The sequence below is a fragment of the Canis lupus genome, chromosome 8, assembly GCF_003254725.2.
Source record: "Canis lupus dingo isolate Sandy chromosome 8, ASM325472v2, whole genome shotgun sequence".
Lineage (NCBI taxonomy): Eukaryota > Metazoa > Chordata > Mammalia > Carnivora > Canidae > Canis > Canis lupus.
The window spans coordinates 13,428,499-13,440,255 of NC_064250.1; the positions used below are offsets into that span (position 1 = coordinate 13,428,499).

General features: G+C 42.5%; 1 long non-coding RNA gene across 1 annotated transcript; it reads left to right on the plus strand.

The window, feature by feature from the left end:
* Positions 1–538: 538 nt before the first annotated feature.
* Positions 539–11,027, plus strand: LOC112657370 (uncharacterized). The gene is made up of 4 exons (XR_003134967.3): positions 539–696; positions 8,449–8,608; positions 8,688–8,773; positions 10,313–11,027. It is a non-coding gene; the product is annotated as an uncharacterized LOC112657370 (long non-coding RNA).
* Positions 11,028–11,757: the final 730 nt, after the last annotated feature.

Here is an 11,757-nt window from a genome sequence, read left to right on the forward strand (position 1 = left end):
TTTTGTTAATGTTTTGACTATGTTTCTGGTTGTTTTCAGTAGGAAGGTTGCTTTGAATGACCTAGTCTTCCATTGTCAGCCTTTATCACTTTATTTTTTTTAGGGCAGGGGGAGTGGTAAAGGGAGGGGTAGAGAGAATCTTAGGCGGGCTACACACGCAGCATGGAGCCCAACTCGGGCTTGATCTCACAACCCTGAGATCATGACCTGAGCTGAAATCAAGAGTTGGACGTTTAACCTACTGAGCCACCCGGGCGTCCCAGCCTTCATCACTTTAAAATCATGTGTCCACATCATTGAAATGGTGTAACAAGAGAGAAATATAAGTCATACCGAAAGATATTAAAAGTCATAGCCAAGAACTTGAGTCAAATATAGAGTCCTTCCGTAATTTCAGTCATCTTATCTGATCTCATTCTTTTTTCTGATCATTTTTTGTCAGAGTCACAAAGAAAAGGAATAGGCTAGCGGAAAGGGGAAGGCAGGGAACCTTAGGTGGAATAAGAATGGATACTGTGGTTATTTATTACTTTAAAATTTTTATAGTAGTTAAAACATTGGCTGTAGAACATGTGCTAATTAAATGCCTAACTTTTCCCCCTTTGTCAGAAAATAGAAGCACGAGTGTCTGCCGATGAGGACCTCAAGCTTTCCGACCTTTTAAAATATTACTTAAGAGAATCTCAAGCTGCTAAGGTAATTTGATTCTTCATTATTTTTACAAAAATGCATCTCATTAGAGGTTGTTAGACTTAAGATTGTTAATGATTATCTTTTAAATTTGATTTTCAAGTGTGAATTTTTGTTCTCCTTTTATAAATTGTTGGTCACTGAACCCCACCTAAGAGTCTCCTCTATAAACTTATCACATAGTATAATCTAGAACTTTTTCTTTTTTGTTAACTTGGTCTATTCATTCAGTTAAAATGCCGACAAAACAAAAAGTAAACCCCCATATAACAGTCTATATAGCTGAAGGATTCCAAAGTCCTCTATTGAAGGTGAGAGAGCTATAAAACCAGGATATGTTTTATTTTAAGGCAAGTCACATTTCCCTTTGGAAGTCTGTGTGCAAGATTAAAACTCTTACTAATCAAAACAATGTTACACAGAAGCATCTTTAAAGCACTGAAAATGTAGTGGCCCAGATATTCTAAGTTCAGGGCACCTGGGTGGCTCAGTCCATTAAGTGTCTGCCTTTGGCTCAGGTCATGATCCCAGGGTCCTTGGACCAAACCGCATGTCAGGCTCCCTCCCTGCTCAGTGGGAAGCCTGCTTCTCCCTCTCCCTCTGCCTCTCCCCCAGCTTGTGCTCTCTCACAAATAAATAAATAAAATCTTTAGGGGAAAAAAAAAAGATATTCTAAACTCATTGTTAATTTATGAATCGATATATTGTACAGAAAATTCCCATGTGATCAGTGGTGCTTTATACCGGTTTTTCATTCCTTATCAAATTATAAATAACCCTTGGGGACTTGGCTGGCTTAGTTGGTAGAGCATGCAACTCTTGAGAGATCTCAGGATCCCTCAGTTCAAGCCCCACATTGAACACAGAGCTTACTTTATTTTTTTTTAATTTATTTATTTATTCATGAGAGAAAGAGACACAGGCAGAGGGAGAAGCCGACTCCCTGCAGGGAGCCTACTACAGGATTCCATCCCAGGGCCCCGGGATCACACCCTGAGCCAAAGGCAGATGCTAAACCAGTGAGCCACCAGGTGCCTCCACAGAGCTTATTAAAAAAAAAAAAAAAAAAAAAAATTATTATAGGGGTGCCTGGCTGGCTCAGTCAGAAGGGCATATGATTCTTGATCTCAGGGTCAGGAGTTCAATCCCTATGTTGAGTGTAGAGATTACTTAAATAACCATAAAGTATAAATAACCCTTTTGTTTATTAAGATTGTGTCTATTCATGAGAAACACAGAGAGAGGCAGACACACAGGCAGAGGGAGAAGCAGGCTCCCCGTGGGGAGCCCAATGCCGGACTTGATCCCCAGACTCCAGACTCGTTCCTGGGACTCGAGGCTCACGCCCTGAGCTGAAGGCAGACACTCAACCACTGAGCCACCCAGGTGTCCCTGAATAACTCTTTTAACTTTGAGGACTTAGGTACTTGCAAAAATACTGTCCGTATCAGATTATAAACCATTCACGTGGGTGGGCAGGGATAAAATGAATTACTTACTTTGAGGACTTTAAATTCATTATTTTATTATAGTACGTAGTTGCTAAGGCATAGTTTTTAGAACATGGCTTTAAAAATAAATGCAGGGCAGCCCTGGTGGCTCAGCGGTTTAGCGCCTTCAGCCCAGGGCACAATCCCGGAGATCCGGGATCGAGTCCCAGCATGGAGCCTACTTATCTCTCTGCCTGTGTCTCTGCCTCTGTGTGTGTGTGTGTGTGTGTCTCATGAATAAATAAATAAAATCTTTTAAATAAAGATTAATTAATTAACTAGATGTAAATGCAGGGACGCCAGGGTGGCTCAGCAGTTAAGCATCTGCCTCCCTCTCTCTCGGTTTCTCTCACGAATTAATAAATAAAATCATTAAAAATAAAAATAAAAGTAAATCCAAATTTTTTAGTGACCACAAGAAATAATTGAAATTTAATTGCAATAATTAAAACTACAGGGTCGCCTAGGTGGCTCAGCAGTTGAGCATCTGCCTTCAGCTCAGGGTGTGATCCCGGTCGGGGGATCGAGTCCCGCATCAGGTCGCTGCGAGGAGACTGCTTCTCCCTGTCTATGTCTCTGCCCCTCTCTGTGTGTCTCATTAATAAACAAATAAAATCTTAAAAATAAATTAAAACTACGTACAGCAGAGAGAGTATAGGAATCGATGGTAGTGTGATAGCATTGTATGGTGTCAGATGGTAGCTGTACTTGTGAGCATAGCATAACATACAGAGTTGTCAGAGCACTGTTGCACACCTGAAACTAATGTAATACTGTGTGTCAGCTCTACTTGAACATGAGTGAGTGAATAAAATCTCAAGCATATTCCATGCTGAGCAGAGACTCTAAAGACCCATTTTTTTTTTAATTTATGATAGTCACACACACAGAGAGAGAGAGAGAGAGAGAGAGAGAGAGAGAGAGAGGCAGAGACATAGGCAGAGGGAGAAGCAGGCTCCATGCACCGGGAGCCCGATGTGGGACTCGATCCCGGGTCTCCAGGATCGTGCCCTGGGCCAAAGGCAGGCGCTAAACCGCTGCGCCACCCAGGGATCCCAAGACCCATTTTTAAAAGGCACCTCGGGGGCACCTGCGTGGCTCAGTCAGCTGACTGTCTGCCTTCAGCTCAGGTCACGGTTGATAGAGCATGCAACTCTTGATCTCAGGGTCCATGAGTTCAAGCCCCACGCCGCGCTCCCTGCTCGGTGGGGAGTCTGCTTCTCCCTCTCTTTAGGGGCACCTGGGTGACTCGGTTGGTTGGGTGTCTGCCTTTGGCTTGGGATGTGGTGCTGCAGTCCTGGGATCGAGCCCTGCATTGGGCTCTCTGCTCACTGGGGAGCCTGCTCTTCCCTCCCACTTGTGCTTTCTCTCACTCTGTCAAATGAATAAATAAAATCTTTAAAAACTAATAAAAATAAAAATGGGTCTTTAGGGGCGCCTGGGTAGTGCAGTAAGTTAAGCATGTAACTCTTGGTTGCAGCTTAGGTCATGATCTCGGGATAATGAAATCGAGCCCTGCATCGGGCTCCAAGCTCAACGTGGAGTCCGCTTGAGATCCTCTCTCCCTCTCCCTCTGCCATCGCCCCTCATGCACTCTTATTTCTCTCAAAAAAATAAATCTTAAACAAACAAACAAGGGTCTTTAGTGGGGAAAAGAAAGATAAGGGCACCTGGCTGGTTCAGTCAGTGGAGCATGTAACTCTTGATCTCAGAGTTGAGAGTTTGAGAATCTTGAAAAATAAATAGAAATTAAAAATGGCTCGGCTCAGGGGTGCCCGGGTGGCTTAGTTGGTTAAGCATCTGCCTTTGGCTCAGGTCATGGTCCCGGGGTCCTGGGATTGAGCCCCACATCAGGCTCCCTGCTCAGCAAGGACTCTGCTTCACCCTGTCCCTCTCCCTCTCCCCCTCTCCCCTGCTCATGCTCTGTCGCTTGCTCTCTGTCTCTCAAGTCAATAAGTAAAATCTTTAAAAATAAGAATAAAATAAAATAAATAAAATAATGTGTCCCTGGCCCATTTTTAAATTGGGTTGTTTGTTTTCCTACTGTTGAATTTAAGATGGTTTTTTTGTTTTGTTTTGTTTTTGTTTTTGTTTTCTATATTTGGGATAGGGGTCCTTTCTCAGATACATCTCTTGTAAATACTTTCTCTTGGTCTGTCTGTGACTTGTCTTCTCATTCTCTTGATAGTGTCTTTGGTAGAGGAGACGTTTTTTATTTTAACGAAGCTTACTTTATAATTATTTCTTTCATACATCATGCCTTTAGTATTATATCTAAAAAGCCTTCACCAAACCCAACATGTTCTCCTATGTCACCTTTTAGGGTTTTTATAGGTTTACATTTAGAGCTATAATCCGTTTTGAGTTAATTTTGTAAAGGGCGTAAGGTCTGTGTGTAAATTCATTTCTCCGTGTGCAGATGTCCAGCTTGCCCAGCACCATTTGTTGAAGACTGTATTATCTGCATGGTATTGCTCTTGTTCCTTTGCCAAAGAATAAATAGGTAACTGTATCTGGTTCTGGGCTCTCCGTCCTGTCAGTTGACTTACGTGTCTGTTCTGTCACCAGTCCCACACTGCCTAGACGGTAGCTGTATAGTCAGGCTTCAAGTACATAGGTCGGTCCTCTGACTTTGTTGTTCTCCTTCAATATGTTGATGATTATTGTTTGCCTTTTGCCCCCCTACACTTGAGAATCTGTTCGCCAAGATCCTCAAAATAATTTGCTGGGATATTGATTGGGATTAGTTAAACCTATAGATCAAGTTGGAAAGAACTGATGTTGACAGTGTTGAGTCTGCATATTCATGATCATGGAATAGCTCTCTGCTTACTTATTAGCTCTTCCTTGATTTCTTTTATCAGGGTTTTGTCGTTTTGGCAGCAGGCAGCAGAAGATGCAACTCCTTCTGTCCATGGGTCCTGCCCCTACCCTTGAGTTTTGTAGTTTTCCTCAAGTTGACTTTCTATTTATTTTGTTAGATTAATTCCTAGGAGTTTCATTTCTGGGGTGCTAATGTAAACATGTTTTTAATTTCAAATTCCACTTGTTCGTTGGTGGTATATAAGAAAACCATGGATTTTTGTGTATTAATGTTGTATTCTACAACCTTATCATACTCCTTCCTTAGTTCAGGGTTTTTTGTTGCCTCTTACAAAATTCTACATAAACAAGTCATGTTATCTGTGAATAAATACAGTTTTATTTCTTCCTTCCCGATCTACATACTTCCTATTTCCTTATCACATTAGCTAGGGCTTCCAGTATGATGTTGTGAAGGAGTGATGAGGGGGAACATGCATTATTACTGATATTAGTGGGCAAGCCTCCAGTTTCTCACCATTCAGTGTGATGGTAGCTATAGGGTTTTTTTGGTAGATGTTCCTTATCCAGTCGAGGAAGCACTTTATATTCCTAGTGTGCTGAAACAGTTGCTTTTCTTTAAAGGACAGAAACTTTTTTTTTTTTTTTAGGACAGCTGTCAATTGTTTTTTTTATTAAGATTTTTAAAATTTATTTATTTATTTATTTGAGAGAGCTCAGGCACGAGTTCGAGCTGGGGAAGGAACAGAGGAAGGGGGGGAAAAGCAGACCCCCTGCTGAGCAGGGGACACCCCCCCCATGTGGGGCTTAATCGCAGGACCCCAGGTTCATGACCTAAGCCGAAGGCAGACCAACTGAGCCACCAAGGCTCCCCAGTCAATTGATTCTTAACAAAAGTGCTAAGACAATTTAGTGGGGAAAGCATAGACTTTTCAACAAATGGTAGTACTGTGTCAGCTGCATAGTCACATGAAAATAAAGTTAGGCCCCTTCCTCATACTGTGTATAAAAATTTGCTCAAGATTAATCAAAGACCTAACTGTAACGGCTAAAACTTTAACATTTTTAGAAGAAAACATAAATGTAAATCTTTGTGACCTTTGATTAGATGTCGGTTTCTAAAAAAAAAAAAAAAAAACAGATGTTGGTTTCTCAGATACACCCGGAACACAGTAACCAAAGAAAAAAAATAATAAATTGGACAAACCTTATTAAAATTAAAAACATCTGTGTGTCACAGTACACTAGGAAGAGAAGTGGAGAGACAACCCGTAGACTGGGAGAAAATATTTACAAGTCATACGAGTCCCTAATAAGCAGCTGAGATCCAGAGAATGTAGAGAACTAGTCTTCTCGATAAAAAGACAAATAGCCCAGTTAACAAATAGGCAAAGGACTTGAATCAACCTCTCTCCAAAGAAAATATACAAATGACTAATGAATACATAAAAAGATGCTTCTTCGTCAGGGAAATGCAAGTCAAAACCACGGCAAGGGTTGCTGGGTCAATGGGTAGAGCATGCGACTCTTGGTCTTGGAATTGTCAGTTCTAGAGATTGCTTAACAAACATAATCTTTAAAAACAAAACCAAACCACAGCAAGATACCACTTCACACCCACTAGGTGGCTTTAATCGAAAAGACAGATAAGGGTTGCCAAGGATGCGGAGAAATTAGAACCCTCATACAGTGTCAGCGGAAATAGAAAATGGGGAGTGCCTGGTTGGCTCAGTGGGTTAAGCGTCTGCCTTAGGCTCAAGGCACATCTCAGGATCCTGGGATCGAGGCCTGTGTTGGGCTCTCTGCTCGGTGGATAGTCTGCTTCTCCCTCTCCCTCTGCCCCCTCCACCCCCGCTCATGCTCACTGGCTCTCTCTCTCCCCGCCCCCCTCAAATGAATAAATAAAATGTTATAAAAAAGCAAGCAAGCAAGCAAGCAAGCAAGTGTGCACCATAAAATGGTACAGCTGCTTTAGAAAACAGTCTGGCAGTTTCTCAAGAGGTTCAACATAGAGTTACCAAATGACCCAGCAATTCCACTGCTAAGTAATGAGATATGAAAGAGAAAGGAAAACATGTTCACACAAAAACTTGCACAAATATTCATAACAGCATTATTCATAATAGGCAAAACTTGGTAACAAACCAAATGTCTATCAACTCATAAGTGGATAAATCAATGTGGTATTTCCATATAATGAAATATTATTTAGCAATAAAAAGGGAGGAAGTACTGGTTCACACAATAACGTGAATGAATTTGAAACTTTATGCTAAGTAAAGAAAGCCAGGCAGACAAGGCCCCATATTATAGGATTCCCCCCCCCTTTTTTTTAATGAAATGTCCACAATAGGCAAATCTAAGAAAGCAGATTAGTGGTTGTGGGGGGCGGTGGGGTGGGGGGGGACGGTGGTATGAGAGGAAAATGAAGAATGACTACTGATGGATTGCTTTCCCTTTGGGTTACAGAATCGTTCTAAAACTGATTGCAGTGTTGGTTGTACAATTCTGCGAGCATACTAAAAACTGTTGAGGGGTGCCTGGGTGGCTCATTCGGTTAAGCGTTTGCCTTGGGCTCGGGTCATGATCCCAGAGACCCGGGATCAAGCCCCACTTGTTGCTCCCTGCTCATAGAGTCTGTTTCTCCTCCCTCTGCGCTCCCGGCCCCACCCGCGCTCATGCGGGATTCTCTTCTGCAAATAAATAAAATGTTTAAATTTCAAAAACAACGTAGACGCCTGGGTGGCTGAGCGGTTAAGCGTCTGCCCTCGGCCCAGGGCGTGATCCTGGAGTCCCGGGATCGAGTCCCGCATCGGGCTCCCCGCATGGAGCCCGCTTGTCCCTCTGCCTGTGTGTCTCTCATGAATAAATAAATAAAATATTTTTAAAAAGATTTTCAGGGATCCCTGGGTGGCGCAGTGGTTTGGCGCCTGCCTTTGGCCCAGGGCGCGATCCTGGAGACCCGGGATCGAATCCCACGTCGGGCTCCCGGTGCATGGAGCCTGCTTCTCCCTCTGCCTGTGTCTCTCTCTCTCTCTCTCTCTCTCTCTCTGACTATCATAAATAAATATATTAAAAAAAAAAGATTTTCAAATTTTATTTATTCATGAGAGACGGGGCTCCACTGGGCACGGGGTCGGGGGGTGGCTGCGGGCAAAGACATAGGCAGAGGGAGAAGCAGGCTCCATGCAGGGAGCCCGATGCGGGACTCGATCCCGGGACCCCAGCATCACCACCTGAGCCTAAGGAAGACGCTCCACCACTGAGCCACCCAGGTGCCTCATAGCTGAATTTCTCTCGGTAAAGCTGTTATAAAAACCATCTAGAAGAGTAACTGGCATGTGTGGTATCCATAGTTGAAGTATTCCCTCTGCTGATGATGGGGTGGCGGGGTAACTATTAGAAACATGCAGCGTGTATTACTGGGAAGCATTCTGTTTTATAGGATCTCCTCTATCGAAGATCCAGGTCACTAGTGGATTATGAAAATGCGAATAAAGCACTGGATAAAGCAAGAGCAAAAAATAAAGATGTCCTGCAGGCTGAAACATCCCAACAGTTATGCTGTCAGAAATTTGAAAAAATATCTGAATCTGCAAAACAAGGTACTGTTAGCTTACCGTTTGATCCTGAAGTATACTTCAAGCTATTCTATAAAATTAATCTCATTTCTTTTGTTCACAGAACTTATAGATTTTAAGACAAGAAGAGTTGCTGCGTTCAGAAAAAACTTAGTGGAACTGGCAGAGTTAGAACTGAAGCATGCAAAGGTTAGTGTCACATTGAAGCTTAATAATTTAAATGACTTCTAATTTAGGAATGAGTCAGTTACAGGGTGCCTGGCCAGCTCATTGGGCTCCTGAGTTGGAGCCCCATCTTGGCGTAAAGGTTACTTTAAGAAGAAAGGAAGAAAGAGAGAGAGAGGAAGGAAGGAAGGAAGGAAGGAAGGAAGGAAGGAAGGAAGGAAGGAAGGAAGTAATTGTGGAATTGATAATAATTCTTTAATGACCTTTTCCTTCTTCCTACAGGCATACACAAAGTATTTCTGAATTAGAATTCATAATAATTGGAATTATACTTTTTGAAGATTATTTTACTACTTCACAATAATTCTGATTTAGAAAATAAACATCCTTCTTCTGGGGTTTTTCTGTAGCGTTTGTTTCCTTCACATCAAGCCCTTTCTTGTAGTTACTATAAAGATACAGCTTCGGGGACACGTGGGTGGTTCAGTTGGGTGAGCGTCCAACTCTTGCTTTGGGGTCAGGTGGTGATCTTGGAGTTGTGGGCTCCAGGCTCAGCATGGAGTCCACTTGAGATCCTTTCTCCCTCTCCTCCTACCGCTCCCACTCGTTCTCTCTCTCTCTCTCTCTCTCTCTCAAATAACCACTTTTTAAAAAAGGATAAAGTTTGGCCCAAACCTTATACTGATTTTAAAACTAGAGAATCTTAGAATTGAGAGGGATGTGGGCGCCGGAGTGGCTCAGTGTTCGAGCGTCTGCCTTTGGCTCAGGTCACGTCATCCCGGGGTCCTTGGATCGAGTCCTCTACCGGGCTCCCCACGGGGAGCCTGCTTCTCCCTCTGCCTGTGTCCCTGCCTCTCTCTGTGTCTCTCGTGAATAAATAAATAAAATTTTTAAAAGAGCCAGAGAGAGAGAGAATTGAGAGGGATTTTACAGAGCACCTAATTCAAACAAGAATATCTACAGTTTCTCCAAACGGTCAGCTCTGCGAGACTCTAGTACCTAGGATGAAACCAGTATCGTGTTTTGATTAGCTAAAAAACTAAATCACTTTTTTTTTTAAAGATTTTATGTATTTATTCATGAGAGACATAGAGAGGCAGAGACATAGGCAGAGGGAGAAGCAGGCTCCTGGTCTGGGACGCTCGCCCAGGACCCCGGGACCACGACCTGAGCCAAAGGCAGGTGCTCAACCACTGTCCACCCAGGGGCCCCAGTCAATAAATCTTAAAAAAAAAAAAAAAAAAAAAGAAAAAAAAGAAAAAGAAAAAGAAAGAAAAAAATGTTCAGTAGTTTAACTTGGACACAAAGAGCACCTCCTCTCTCTCAGTAGATCATGCCAGGTAATCCAAAACAGTCATATTGGTGTACAGGGACATTTACTGAAGCATCTGGTTATGTGGAAAATATTGTACGTGAAACAGGTTAAATAGTTTTAGGTCTTTAAACAGTTAGTTCCGTATAAGAAGCAGTTGTTTTCCAAATCCGGTTATCTTCGTGTAGCGTGCTGTGACTTTTCGGTCCGGTTCTTCTGGGCTTCGTAACTTACTCTCCTTTCCTGTTTAGGGTAACCTACAGTTGCTGCAGAACTGCTTGGCAGTGTTAAATGGAGACACATAAGCCGCACTCCACCTTCGGCTAAAAAGGGCTGCCTTCCTTCAGATTTTATTTTTGTTTTCTGAATGATATTAAAGCATTTACTGCTCACCGGGAAGAAAAGAAACAGCTGACAAAGCGCATCTACTCTCCTTTTTTCTGAGAAACAACGGAGCGGAGCCGTCCGTGGGTTCTGCCGATCTGTGGGGGGACACTGCCCTCCTGTACCCGAATGCTCCCTGGGACAGCCGTGGGTCACCTCGCGCTCCTCCTCTTCCAAAGCCCAAAGTTCAGTCTTTTCCTTAAGTAGCCTCCGTAGCTGTGTTTATTTTATGCGTAGTATTCCTTCTGGCTGCCAGCCGCATTTACGTTTAAGTACTTTCTGAAGTTTAACCCTTTTAAAAATACATTGTTCAAACAAGGTAAAGATCGCCGGCCGTCACCTTCTTCTGAATTTTGTTTTCAAAAGACATTGTGTACCTACCACCGTAGTTCATTCATGTATCCTGGTAAAGCGTCGTAATCAGACTTATTTTTAATTAATGAACATTTCTTAGAAGTTTTGGGACAGACTTTATGTAATCTTTATAAGTATGATTTCTGATGAAAAGCAAATGCATTAGTATGTTTGCCTTAAACTTGTAGACTAAACCAACTATTATCAAATAAAAAGTGATAACAGTGATAGTTTTTTTTAACTCTGTGGTCATTGTATCACTCTAAAATTTGGAGTAGCTATAACCCGTCTACTCCTTTGTTATGCTTTACAGTACAGGTCCTACGTTTTCTTTTTCTTTTTCTTTTTCTTAAAATGGCATATTGAACCAAGTTCACCAGTCCCTCTACAAAAGGATGAGCTGCTTTCCTGTGTGCGCTTTTTTGCATTTCATAGAAGATGGGATTGGGCAGAGGCAGGTTAGAAACAGCCATGTCTAAACTACGGGAGCAGACAAAATAAACGGTCTGTTACGGTTTCCTGGATTCCGTCTCCATCTAGCTCAGCTGAGGAACCATGCGACGTGCCATTGAGCCACTTGATAGTCATACTGGTGTGTAAATCGGTACGTAGAGAGGAAGAGTGCTCTAGGGAACAGCACTTGTCGGTGGGGGAACGGTTGGAATAAAAAGGATACTACTTGTCAGTAATTACGAATATTATTGGCCTTTTGGATGTAAATTAACATCCTGTCATCTCTCCTTTAAAATTAGGTTGTATGGTTTGATTGTTTTTTTCTTTTTCTTTTTAACTGTCTAACTTTTCCTCCAGTTGGAAGCCACAGGTATCGTGGGTGGGTTCCTCGTTTACATTTTCCCAGACCCTGTTTGTAGGTCTTAAGGGTAGTCCCCAGGATTCCAGCCTCGCATGTTCTCTTGCCTCACTGGTGTGCCATTTAATGTTTCTTTCACTGAGGTGG